This window comes from Quercus suber, unplaced genomic scaffold (genome assembly GCF_002906115.3).
Source record: "Quercus suber isolate HL8 unplaced genomic scaffold, Cork oak 2.0 scaffold_236, whole genome shotgun sequence".
Classification (NCBI taxonomy): domain Eukaryota; kingdom Viridiplantae; phylum Streptophyta; class Magnoliopsida; order Fagales; family Fagaceae; genus Quercus; species Quercus suber.
This window is the reverse complement of record NW_027069693.1, coordinates 866970-878545: the sequence shown is the minus strand read 5'-3', so window position 1 is coordinate 878545 and position 11576 is coordinate 866970.

The following is an 11576-nucleotide window of genomic DNA, read 5'->3' as shown; positions in this document are numbered from 1 at the left end:
TTTTGAGAATTATTTAATAGGTTGGAAAAAAAAAAAGGACAAAATTTAGCTACAAAATTGGTTGTAGCTTAAGTCTACAAACTCACTCAATAAAATAAATATTACAACATATTTTAAAAATCTAACCATTGAATTGCATGTTCTTTATGCCCTTAGTACACGTATTAAATTTTGTATCAATCGAATATCATTTACTATATAATCTATAAGCTTATATTTTGTACATAATTTTAAATTATGAAAACTAGCAATTTAAAAAATTTATTGATAACATAGCTATTGATCTTTAATTTTCTTAAAATTTTGCAAGTATGAAGGATATAAGAAGAAGATGTAATCTAATGGTGGATTTGTCAAAATTCACATCCAATAAAAAAAATATTAAATAAGTTTGTAGTCTAAAACTACAACTAGTTTTGTAGCTAAACTTTGTCAAAAAAAAAACCCTCCAACCTTACCCATGGACACTTCTACTTTCTATAATTTCCCAAGCTTGGACAACTAGCTCTAGAATCCAGGTGCATCTCTTTGGATTGAACCAAAGACCAGCACTTCTAGCGGTCCCAAAGCCAAAGAAACATGATTCTTGAGGGAGAAATGTTGAATGTTATCCCAACTTATTCTATACTCACATATGACATATTTCTTATAGTTTCAAAGACATTATTAGATTCTATCATTGAATGTTATTTAATTTGTTCAGTGCTCACTTATCTCTTCCCTCACTGGTTTATATGTTTTATAGTGGAAGAAAATGCTAACTACAAAACAACGTTGTTGTACATAGTATTATTTACTTACAAATAAATTAGAAATAAATTCTTCAATAAACAATGATTACCCTAGTGGAATATTTCGTGTGCATTGGCAGGTTAATATTGAACTAATGGGCACTCCTTTTGGAATAGATTAGGTACGAATGCATTAAATTGCTCCTGAAAGTTCCTAGAAAAATTGTTCATCTCTACCTTCTTCTAAATGTGTTTTTCCCTGAGCGGCTACCTAATAAGCAATGAGTTCAACATTGATAACATTAAACTGAGCGGCTACCTTGTGAAAGTTTCGATCTTTTACTATTGATAACATTAAACTGATAGGAAATATCTCACATTTCAACCTTTTTCTGATTTTACTCCTTCTAAAAGTCTTTTCTACTTATTATAATAACTTGGGTATGATTATTCCGACTTCTTTTGGCCAATTAACCAAATTAATATATCTTTTTGTGAGTCCAAATAGGTTGTTTGGTATGATTCCTCCCTCAATATTCAATATTTCTTCATTAATAATGAAGTAGGAGTTAACCAAATCCAGGGTCATATTCCTTTGTACATAGGTATCACTCCATCAAATATCAAAGCTATTCTTATGCATTTTACAAAATTTAAGTTAAATTGTGCAAAAATATAAAGAATATATATACACACACTCAACTCTAATATAATACAAACTATAAATCCATAAATTATTAACTAGTACTACATTTTTACTTCATGTTGGCAAGTGGCAACTCGACCAATTAATTGGTAGCTCAGTCAAGGCTCCTATTCTATACATTTACACTTCCTTTGTTTTCTGATATCCTTGCACTATTGATCAAGCTATATACCTACAAAGCTTATGTTTGGTTTAATGATTTACCGTCCCAACTGCTTCATCTAATTTTACTAAAAAAAAAAAATCAAAGGAAGAAAAATTTATATTTTGGTACATTTATTTGTGATTTGCTGAATGTCATAGTTTTTCACCGGTTTTGAATGTTCTTTCGCCACCTTCTATGACTTATCTTTATGAAGAAAGAGAGAAGAGACGAGAAAAAATACATAAAAATTCAGAGGGGTCCAATTAATGCTTGAAACAGCTCAAGACATTATTGTATGGGATTAAATTACATAATATTAAATTTTGTGTTTCCAGAACCCGTGTGACTCAGCAATTTGTTTCAATTCAACGGCCGTGAAATGTTGCCGTAATAAATAGTAATATATTTGTTGTTACAGGTAGACAGTAGTTGTTAACGTCGTCAGAATTTTTGTCTTATATTGTCTTTGGCGTGATAATATAACGTGGTAATCTTACAAACTACGACTTTTTTTTTTTTTTGTTTTGGGTTAATAAGGATTATTATATGTTAAGCACAAAGGAAAGGAAAGCACAAAACGCATTAGGGGGATAGACAGTAACAGTACCTTATTATATATATCATTGCCAATGAGGGCGTTTGGAAAGCTGAGTCCACGTTTTGCGTTTTGCAATAAATTTTTTTTTTTTTTTTTTTCCCGGAAAGTGAACAGTAAAATCACATGATTTTACTGTACAGGAGACAAAAATACTGTTTATGCACTGTTTGGCACTGTTTACGCACTAAAAAATATTAAAAATGGGTCTCACGGTACTATTTACATATTTAAAAATTATTTTGCTACAATATTTTCAGTTTTCAGTTTTCATTTTCAGCAACAATAAGTTCAATCCAAACGGACCCATTATATCACGTCAATGCAACAATACCATATTAATCTACGTACAATTTATGCGTTAAAATTTGTGGGTTCTAATTAGATTAATTAATAAAACAAATTATTGTTGAATAATATATTTGAGATTCAAATCTCATTTATATTAAAAATCAATTAATATCTTATTAATCCGATAATAATTAAAGATAAATGTTAACTGACTTTTTAAAGATGAATTATTGTAGAGTCTAATTAAAAAAAGGTTGGCATGAGTTGATGAGAAGTTTTGAAAATATGGCTGAAGTATTATAGCTCCACACATTACAAAGGTGATAAAAAATATGACATAAAACAGAAAAAAAAAAAAAAAAAAAAAAATCTTACATAAAACAGTTTCTCTTACTGTGACAGCTAACAATTCCCCTAATTAAAATTTAAAGGCCTATAACACGTCCACGAATATTATAATAAAAATAATATAAACATTATTTTTTTTATTAAAGAAAAAAAAGTTTCCCATGCAAAGTACAAACACTGTAATTTTTTATAGATAAAGTTTAGTTATAAAACTAGTTGTAATCTAAGGTTACAATCTTACTCAATAAAATAAACATTATTATATATTTTAAAAATCTAACCGTTGAATTGCATGTTCTTTACACTCTTAATACACATGTCAAATTTTGTATCAATCAAATATTATTTACTATATAATCTATAAAATTATATTTGATGCATAATTTTAAACTACAAAAACTTGCAATTTAAACAATTTATTGATAACATAGTTACTAATCTTTAATTTTCTTGAAATTTTGCAAACATAAAAGATATAAAAATAAAATATAATTCAATAATAGATTTATCAAAATTTATCTCCATTAAAAAATATTAAATAAAATCATAGTCTAAGATTATAACTAATTTTATAATTATACTTTGCCCATTTTTTATTCACCGAAAACTCAGGCCTCCTGATCAATTCCCCACTACCACACGCCTTTTGCTAGAGTGGAGCCCCTAACATCGCATGTATTAATTATGCGTTAAGTATAATAGTACGCAATCTCGATAGGGATGGATAAGGCTATGAAAATTTAATGTGAGTGGACTTTAAAGTTTTCTGGCATCATGCATGAAATATAATAAATTGAATTATTTATTTTATAGTTAAAGAGTTTTGCAACTCAATTAATTAATTTGTTTAAGATTCAAATAATTACTTTCTTTTACTCAAAAAAATTTACTTTTTTTTTTTGAGGCAGGTTATAACTTATAACTATCAAATTATTTATATAAAAATATTTATTTTATAATAAACAAATTAATGAGATTTCACTAATCATAGAAAATAATTTAAATATATATTCATTATATTCTTGATGTGACATTAATCATGTATTTATAATCACATCAGTTTATAAAATAGTTCGTAGTAAAATTTGTAGTAGTTTTAAAATTTTCTTTTCAAAATTAAATCCTATAATATAATAAGGCTTTTGCTAAGCGTATTAAAATTCTCAAGTTCTTAGGGTAAGTCCACCATAAAGTTCTTAAAATATTATCCACTCATTATGAAATAAATGAATTTATACTTTGTCGTATTATTAATTGTGGGGTCATGGGCTCAGATCATACAATTGGGTTTTGGGCTTAAGGCCTAAGCCGAGGATAAGAGGTCATCCGATGATGGGTAAGTATAGCCAAAGAAACACATGCTAGTGGATAAGGAAGACAATATTGAACATAATGGCCTAGGAGTTTGTGCCGATGATGAATTTGTCCTCGTCTAGCCGAGGTTCGTAAAGGATGCCTGCCATCTAGAGGTGCAATCCATGAAGTTTTAGAAATATGGATAAGCATTGCAGGAACAAAAGACAGAGAAGAATCCCAAAATATCTTAGGAAAAATTGTTGTCACCGCATTGAATGCACCCCAGCTAACTCCCTGGCCGCATTAATGAGGAAGTGACCTCTACACAATATTATTGCAGCTTTACAACCACCCCAGAAGACTTCTAGAGGGGGCTGATGGGACAAGTATCAGCATAAACCATCAACTATCCACATGTAGGGTAGAGATGAAGGAAGATATGTAGTATAAATAAGAGTAGAGACCCCAGAGATCAGGAGGAGAAAAATGAGAAGAGAAAGCACTGTAACAATCTCAACAATTCCTGTAACCATTATCATCCAATATATACTAGAACAGAGCTCCTCGGATTGTACCGAGGACAAACTTTCTTATACAAACTTGGTTCGTTTCTATTTGATTGTCTTGGAAACTTATTACAACTATTATCCCATTCACTAAAACCTAGTTTTTCTACTCACTCTCTACAAATTTATTGTACTGAGTTCACTGGGCCAGTATCCCATACATTTTGGGCTTGGGCTGAAAATCGTGTCCTTACACTAATCAAAATGAATTGATATAATTTTAATTATAGTCTAGTTAACCGATGCCCTTAGGGTATTTGTTAATGGATAATTCTTAAAAACTTTTAATACCATTTTTATAAGAAATATAAAAAGCTGTCAAAAAAATTAGTTACTCTTTTCTCTCCCATAAAATTTTTGTAAAAATATTACACAAATCAATGTCTTTAGGATATTCGTTAACTTTTCCCTTTTAATTAAAACTATATAGTAGAGTTACCCTAAAAAATTTTAGAAATCTTTAATTTTGGTTCATCATGGGCTTAGAAAATAAGTTANTTTTTTTTTTTTTTTTTTTTTTTTTTTTTTTTTTTTTTTTTTTTTTTTTTTTTTTTTTATACAAGATAGAAATTATATTATAACCTAATCTAAGTGTACATATGTTGGAACTCCATCCTAAGAACTTGAACCACAACCCTTGCTCCCAATATCTCACAAGCACTTAGTGTACGTTTGGTATACTAAATGTAGATTACATTAGAAATAGTAATCTTTATTACTAGGAATAAAAAACATTATAATGGAATAACATAAGTTTGGTTGTTACATATGATTAGTGTACGTTTGGTATACTAAATGTAGATTACATTAAAAATAGTAATCTTTATTACTAGGAATAAAAAACATTATAATGGAATAACATAAGTTTGGTTGTTACATATGGAAAGCTTGTAAATGATGATGTATAAGGAAACTTTTATATTTTTGGAAATATATTTGTAGAGACATGATTTTCAGCCCAAGCCCAAAATGTATGGGATACTGGCCCAGTAAATCCAGTACAATAAATTTGTAGAGAGTGGGTAGAAGAAATAGGATTTAGTGAATGGGATAACAGTTATAATGAGTTTCCAAGATAATCAAACAGAAACGAACCAAGTTTGTACAAGAAAGTTTGTCCTCGGCACAATCCGAGGAGTTCTGTTCTAGTATATATTGGATGATAATGGTTACAGGAATTGTTGAGATTGCTATAGTGCTTTCTCTTCTCCTTTTTCTCCTCCTGATCTCTAGGGCCTCTACTTTTATTTATACTACATATCTTCCTTCATCTCTACCCTACATTTGGATAGTTGATGGTTTATGCTGATACTTGCCCCATTAGCCCCCTCTAGAAGTCTTCTGGGATGGTTATAAGGCTGCAATAATACTGTGCAGAGGTCACTTTCTCATTAATGCGGTTAGGGAGTTAGCTGGGGTGCATTCAATGTGGTGACAACAGTTTTTCCCAATATATTTTGGGATTCTTCTCTGTCTTTTGTTCTTGCAATGCTTATCCATATTTCCAGAACTTCATGGATTGCACCTCTAGATGGCAGGCATCCTTTACGAACCTCGGCCTTGGCTAGCCGAGGACAAATTCATCCTCGGCACAAACTCCTAGGCTATTATGTTCAATATTGTCTTCCTTATCCACTAGCATGGGTTTCCTTGGCTATACTTACCCATTCTCGGACGGCCTCTTATCCTCGGCTTGAGCCTTAAGCCCAAAACCCAATTGTATGATCTAAGCCCATGACCCCACAATATTAATTTTAAAATAAGGAATAACTATTACATCCATTTTAAAGAGGAATAACTATTATTCAATTTAAAAAATAGTTATTCCAATGTAATAACTAATTCATGTAATAAAGATGCAACCAAATGATCGAATTGTTATTACACATGAATAACTATTCTATTACAGGAGCTATCACAGCACACTAAACGTACCTTTTATACTTGTGAAGTGACCATCACACCAAGGTGCGCAGTGGTATGTCTATTTTCATTTATAAAAAATGCGCATTAGGACTCATAATCGAATATTTATTATATGAATTATTGACGATGTGATAAAATTCAATCCATTCTTTGTAATGAGATGAATATGATTTTAAAACCTCTCTATAGTAGAGTTATCTAAAAAACTTCCGAAAAATCACAATCCCTAATTAATGAAGCCCTTAGTATTTTCTTTTTTTTGAGAATCAGAAGCCCTTAATATAGTAGTAAATCAAATTACATAGAATTTCCCATAAATTTTTTAACAATGGCTTACCTAACCTCTTGTGATTAGGGTATAATGAAATCATAACATTAGAATTTTAACATACGGTGAACATTCGATCCTTGGGCTTATGTAGCACCTTTAATAAAAACAGGAAGTCGCTAAAAAGTTTATAGTTCAGCTTACACTTTTTAGTGTTTTAAATGGAAGTGTGTTGGGTTTAAAATCTCTCTCCTGCCATTGTAGTTATTAAATTTATAACTAAATAAATAAATAACAAAAAGACATGAGGTATGTTTCCTTTGGTGACCATTTGAGTGGTAGGCTCAATAGATTTAAAAGATGTACAGTAAATTTGAAGATTTCAAACTTCATCTATCCTGCTATCATTTAATAGGGTTTCCATGCAAACTCTTGAGTAGAGAATAAATTAACCTGATAAAATTAAGATACCACTTCTTTAATTAAAAAAAAAAAAAAAAAGTGACACTTGGACCAAAGGCGAAACCACTTTGAAAAATGGGGAGGAGGCCCCCCAAACTTCTCAAATATTATATATTACCCCTAATTTAAAAAAAAAAAAAATCAAAAGATATATTGTTGCCCAAAAACTTCTCAAATATTATACTGTTACCCTTAAATTTATTGACTTCACAAAAGAAATATGATTATCCCCCAAAAAAAAAACTCTACATATATTTTGTATGACTCAATTAAATTAGTTTAATTTTATATTTGTTATAATTTAGGTCCCCATTCATAAAATCCTAGTTCCGCTCCTAATTCAAACAACGAATCCTAGTCTCTGACTCTCTCTAATCTCTAATCTCTAAACTCCTCCTCCATCATCATTACATTTCCGTGGCTAACAAACCAACCCGAGCCGTCACCCAAACAACAGCTTCTGCAAAAATGCTTCTACAAGGAACTTTATATTTACGTACATTAATTTTTAATTTGCTAATTTATAATAGTTTTTTCACTGGTTTTGAATGTTCTTTCGCCACCTTCTATGACTATCTTCTCGCTTTAATTCAAAAGTCTTTTACGAAGAAAGATAAAAGATATAGGACAAAAAATTCAGAAACAACTCAAGCTATTATTGTGTCCCTAGCAATGTTATATATATACTTTCCAGAACCTGCGAGGGAGCATTTGTTTCAATTCAACGGTATCTGTTATAATATTTATTATCACTTACTACCAGTTGACAGGTTGACAGTAGTTGTTGACGTTGTAGGAAAATTTGTCTTCCAAACAACAATCTTTTGTTTGGTTGATAAGAATTATATTGAAGTATATAAAAAAAGATTATATTAAGCATAAAAGAATTATGAAAAATTGTAATGGATACCCTTAAGGTAATGATTAATAATCTATTTAAAGAAAATTTTTATGGGAAAAAAAATTAATATTTTGACAGTTTTTTCCATTTCCTATAAAAGTGATGTTTTCTTAAAATGAATTGTTAACCAGCTCTAAGGGCATCCGTTAACATGACTCCTTTTATATATATATATATATATATATAATTAAATAATTAAGCACAAAAGGCATTGTGGAAATTGGAATAGACAGTAACAGTACCTTAATTATTATTTTTCAAAAAAAAAGGAAAAAAAGAGGACCTTATTTAATTACTGTACAGATAATTATGCATTAAAACCTTATAGCACATCCAAATCTATACTGGTATTAAAAATTAGGGTAAATTATATATTTGGTCCCTATCTTTTACACCATATTTTAATTTGGCCTATAACCTTTCAATGTTATGTTAATTTAGTTCTTACTATTATCTTTTAGATGAAAATTGCCGACGTAGCTAAAAGCAAAAATAAAAATTAGTTTCCGTTAATGTAACAATAAACTAATTTTTTATTTTGGTCATTAATCACATCAACAATTTCCATTTAAGAGATAATGGCATAAACTAAATTGGTACGACACTAAAAGATTAGAACCAAATTGAAACAATTAAAATGTTAAAAACTAAATTAAAATATAGTATAAAAAATAATGGCCAAATTTGTAGTTTACCCTAAAAATTATTAAAAAGAAAGTCTCATTCTAACACTACATTTTTCAATTGACTGAAAACTCAAACCTACCATTCATTGCGCTGCCTCCCATGTCGCCAACCTAGCTATCACTGGAGAGGAGCCACTAACATCACATGTATTAATTATGATTCGAAATCTCGATAGGAATGGAAAAAAGAAAAAAGAAAATTCTTCTAACCCTATCTAAGAAAAATTGTGTGACAGGACATTAAAGTTTTCATGTACAATGAGATATAACATGAATTATTTAACCTGCAATAAATAAATGACATTTCCCTTATCACAAAAATTAATTTATTATATTGTTGAATTAGATTAATCATATCTATTATCACATCGGTTTGTAGATTTTTTTTTTATATTAAAATTGGTAGTAATTTTAAATTTTGATTTTTGAAAATAAACTCTGTAATAAGGCTTTTGTAAACAATGGTCTTCAAAAATGAGTTAAGGTGTATTTAACCCTCCAAAAAAAGAAAAAGAGAATAGGTTAAGGTGCATTAAATGCTATTAAATAATAGTATTTGATACATCTAAACAAAATTCAAATTGTGTATAAATATCAAGAAAAACATACACAACCAGAATTAATTGATACATAAAAACTAATGATTTATTAACAAGAATATTTTTATTTTCAAGAAATGAGCATTACATTATTGAGTATTTATTAAGTACCGCCAAGATAAAATAAAAAAAAGTTAAATTACATTTAATACTAATTAAATAATATTTTATGCGTTAAAAAAAATTCAAATCATGTCTAAATATCAAGAAAATCACACATGTGACATGACAACAACTAATTGATGGGGATTATCAAAAAATAAAAAGATTATCAAAAAATAAAAATAACTAATTGATGGGTTAAGCCAGCCATGGGGTGTTATAAGCTAAACTTTGATGTTGCTGTCCTTAACTCAGCCTGGGTGACATCCCACATCGCTTGAGTGCTATTCTTTTTCATTACTTAAAATTTCATTCTACTACTACAAAAGTTATGTCATTTTGTAGTGGTACTCTAGGTTAGATAATGTGTTTGAGCTTGGTGAGAGAATGTAATTAAAGTGTGTGTTTAGTAATTAGTTTGTTTCAATAAAAAAAAAGGGCTGAAGCTAACAAATGCCCTAAGAATATTAGTTTGTGGACTATTTTTATAAAACATTTGTGAAAAAATGATAAAATAATTACTTTTTTTTGAAAGCTTTTCATATTTTTTTTATGAGAGTTGTGTCAAAATTTTTTTAAAATAATTTTATTAATAATTACTTTAAGAGAATCTTAACATAATCTTATTAGTTAATTATTGAGTGTGACACCTCTGAACTCTGAAGTGTCACCTACTCACCTTGCTCTCAAGCAAGTCAAATTCTAAACTAATAATAGGCTTATTGACCCAATTTTGGCTGAATGCAGGAATTCTCTTCTGGCATTCCATGAAGTCAAGATACAAATCTCTTACAGGGAAGCTAAATAATAGGGCTGCAGATATCCTTGCTAAAGTTTTTTTTTTTTTTTTTGTTGAGAAATCCTTGCTAAAGTTGGCTGTGTAGCCAAGCTGTTCCTTTTATGACTTTATCTCCATCCCTCTAGATGTAATTACTATTCTTCGCTTAGACCCGTTTGATTCGGATTAACTCTATTATCTAGCGCTAATGCTTATCCCAAAAAATAATAATAATAATAATAATAATAATAATAATAATAATAATAATAATAAGACAACGACTAATTGATGCCTGTATTCTGATCCATGCTAGCAGTAAGTAAGACAAATCATAAATCACACTAGAAACAAAACGTGCGATGACTAAAGTGATGCATACAAATCATTGAATTATTGACAAAAATAAATTTCCATTCTCAGAATCTCAAAGCTGGAAAGTGTACATTAATAAAAATTTCACTCGCCATGTAAGAAAGAGAGGTAATATGTCCCTAATATTTTCACAATAAATATGAAGTGATATGTTGTTATTAGCCGTTATTGATGGGATAAAGAGTGATTTCAGTACTGAATATAAATTAGTATCTATAATAACTTACCACTTATAATTTGTTGTGAAAATAGTATAAAAAAAAACTCATAACTTTTAGTACAACTATTTCCTTGATAGATTGTGAATAGTAAAGAAAAAATGATGGGTTCGTATGAAAATTATAGGTAGCCAATAACATATCGAGACGAAGTGCACCCAATGAATAACTAAAAAAGATTGAGATTTAGAGTTGAAAAAAGTAATTTTAAATTTCAACCGTTAAATAAAAAAATTAAAAAAAAAGTAAATAAGTGAAAGTTTAAAAATAGCATTGGTAAAATATATTTGCAGAGAGGATGCAAGTAATTGCATCGGATACAATACTTTAGCAATTGCACTATCTCCTAAATTTTAAATCTCAACCATTAAATAAAAAAAAGAAAAAAAGTAAATAAGTGAAAGTTTAAAAATAGCATTGGTAAAATATATTTGCAGAGAGGATGCAAGTAATTGCATTGGATACAATACCTTAGCAATTGCACTCTCTCCTATTCCAATAAAAATCTATCATAATTTTATTTTTTTAGTACAATCATGTTCAATTGTAACAAAAAATTATGATTTTTTTTGGAGAGTTTTAATTT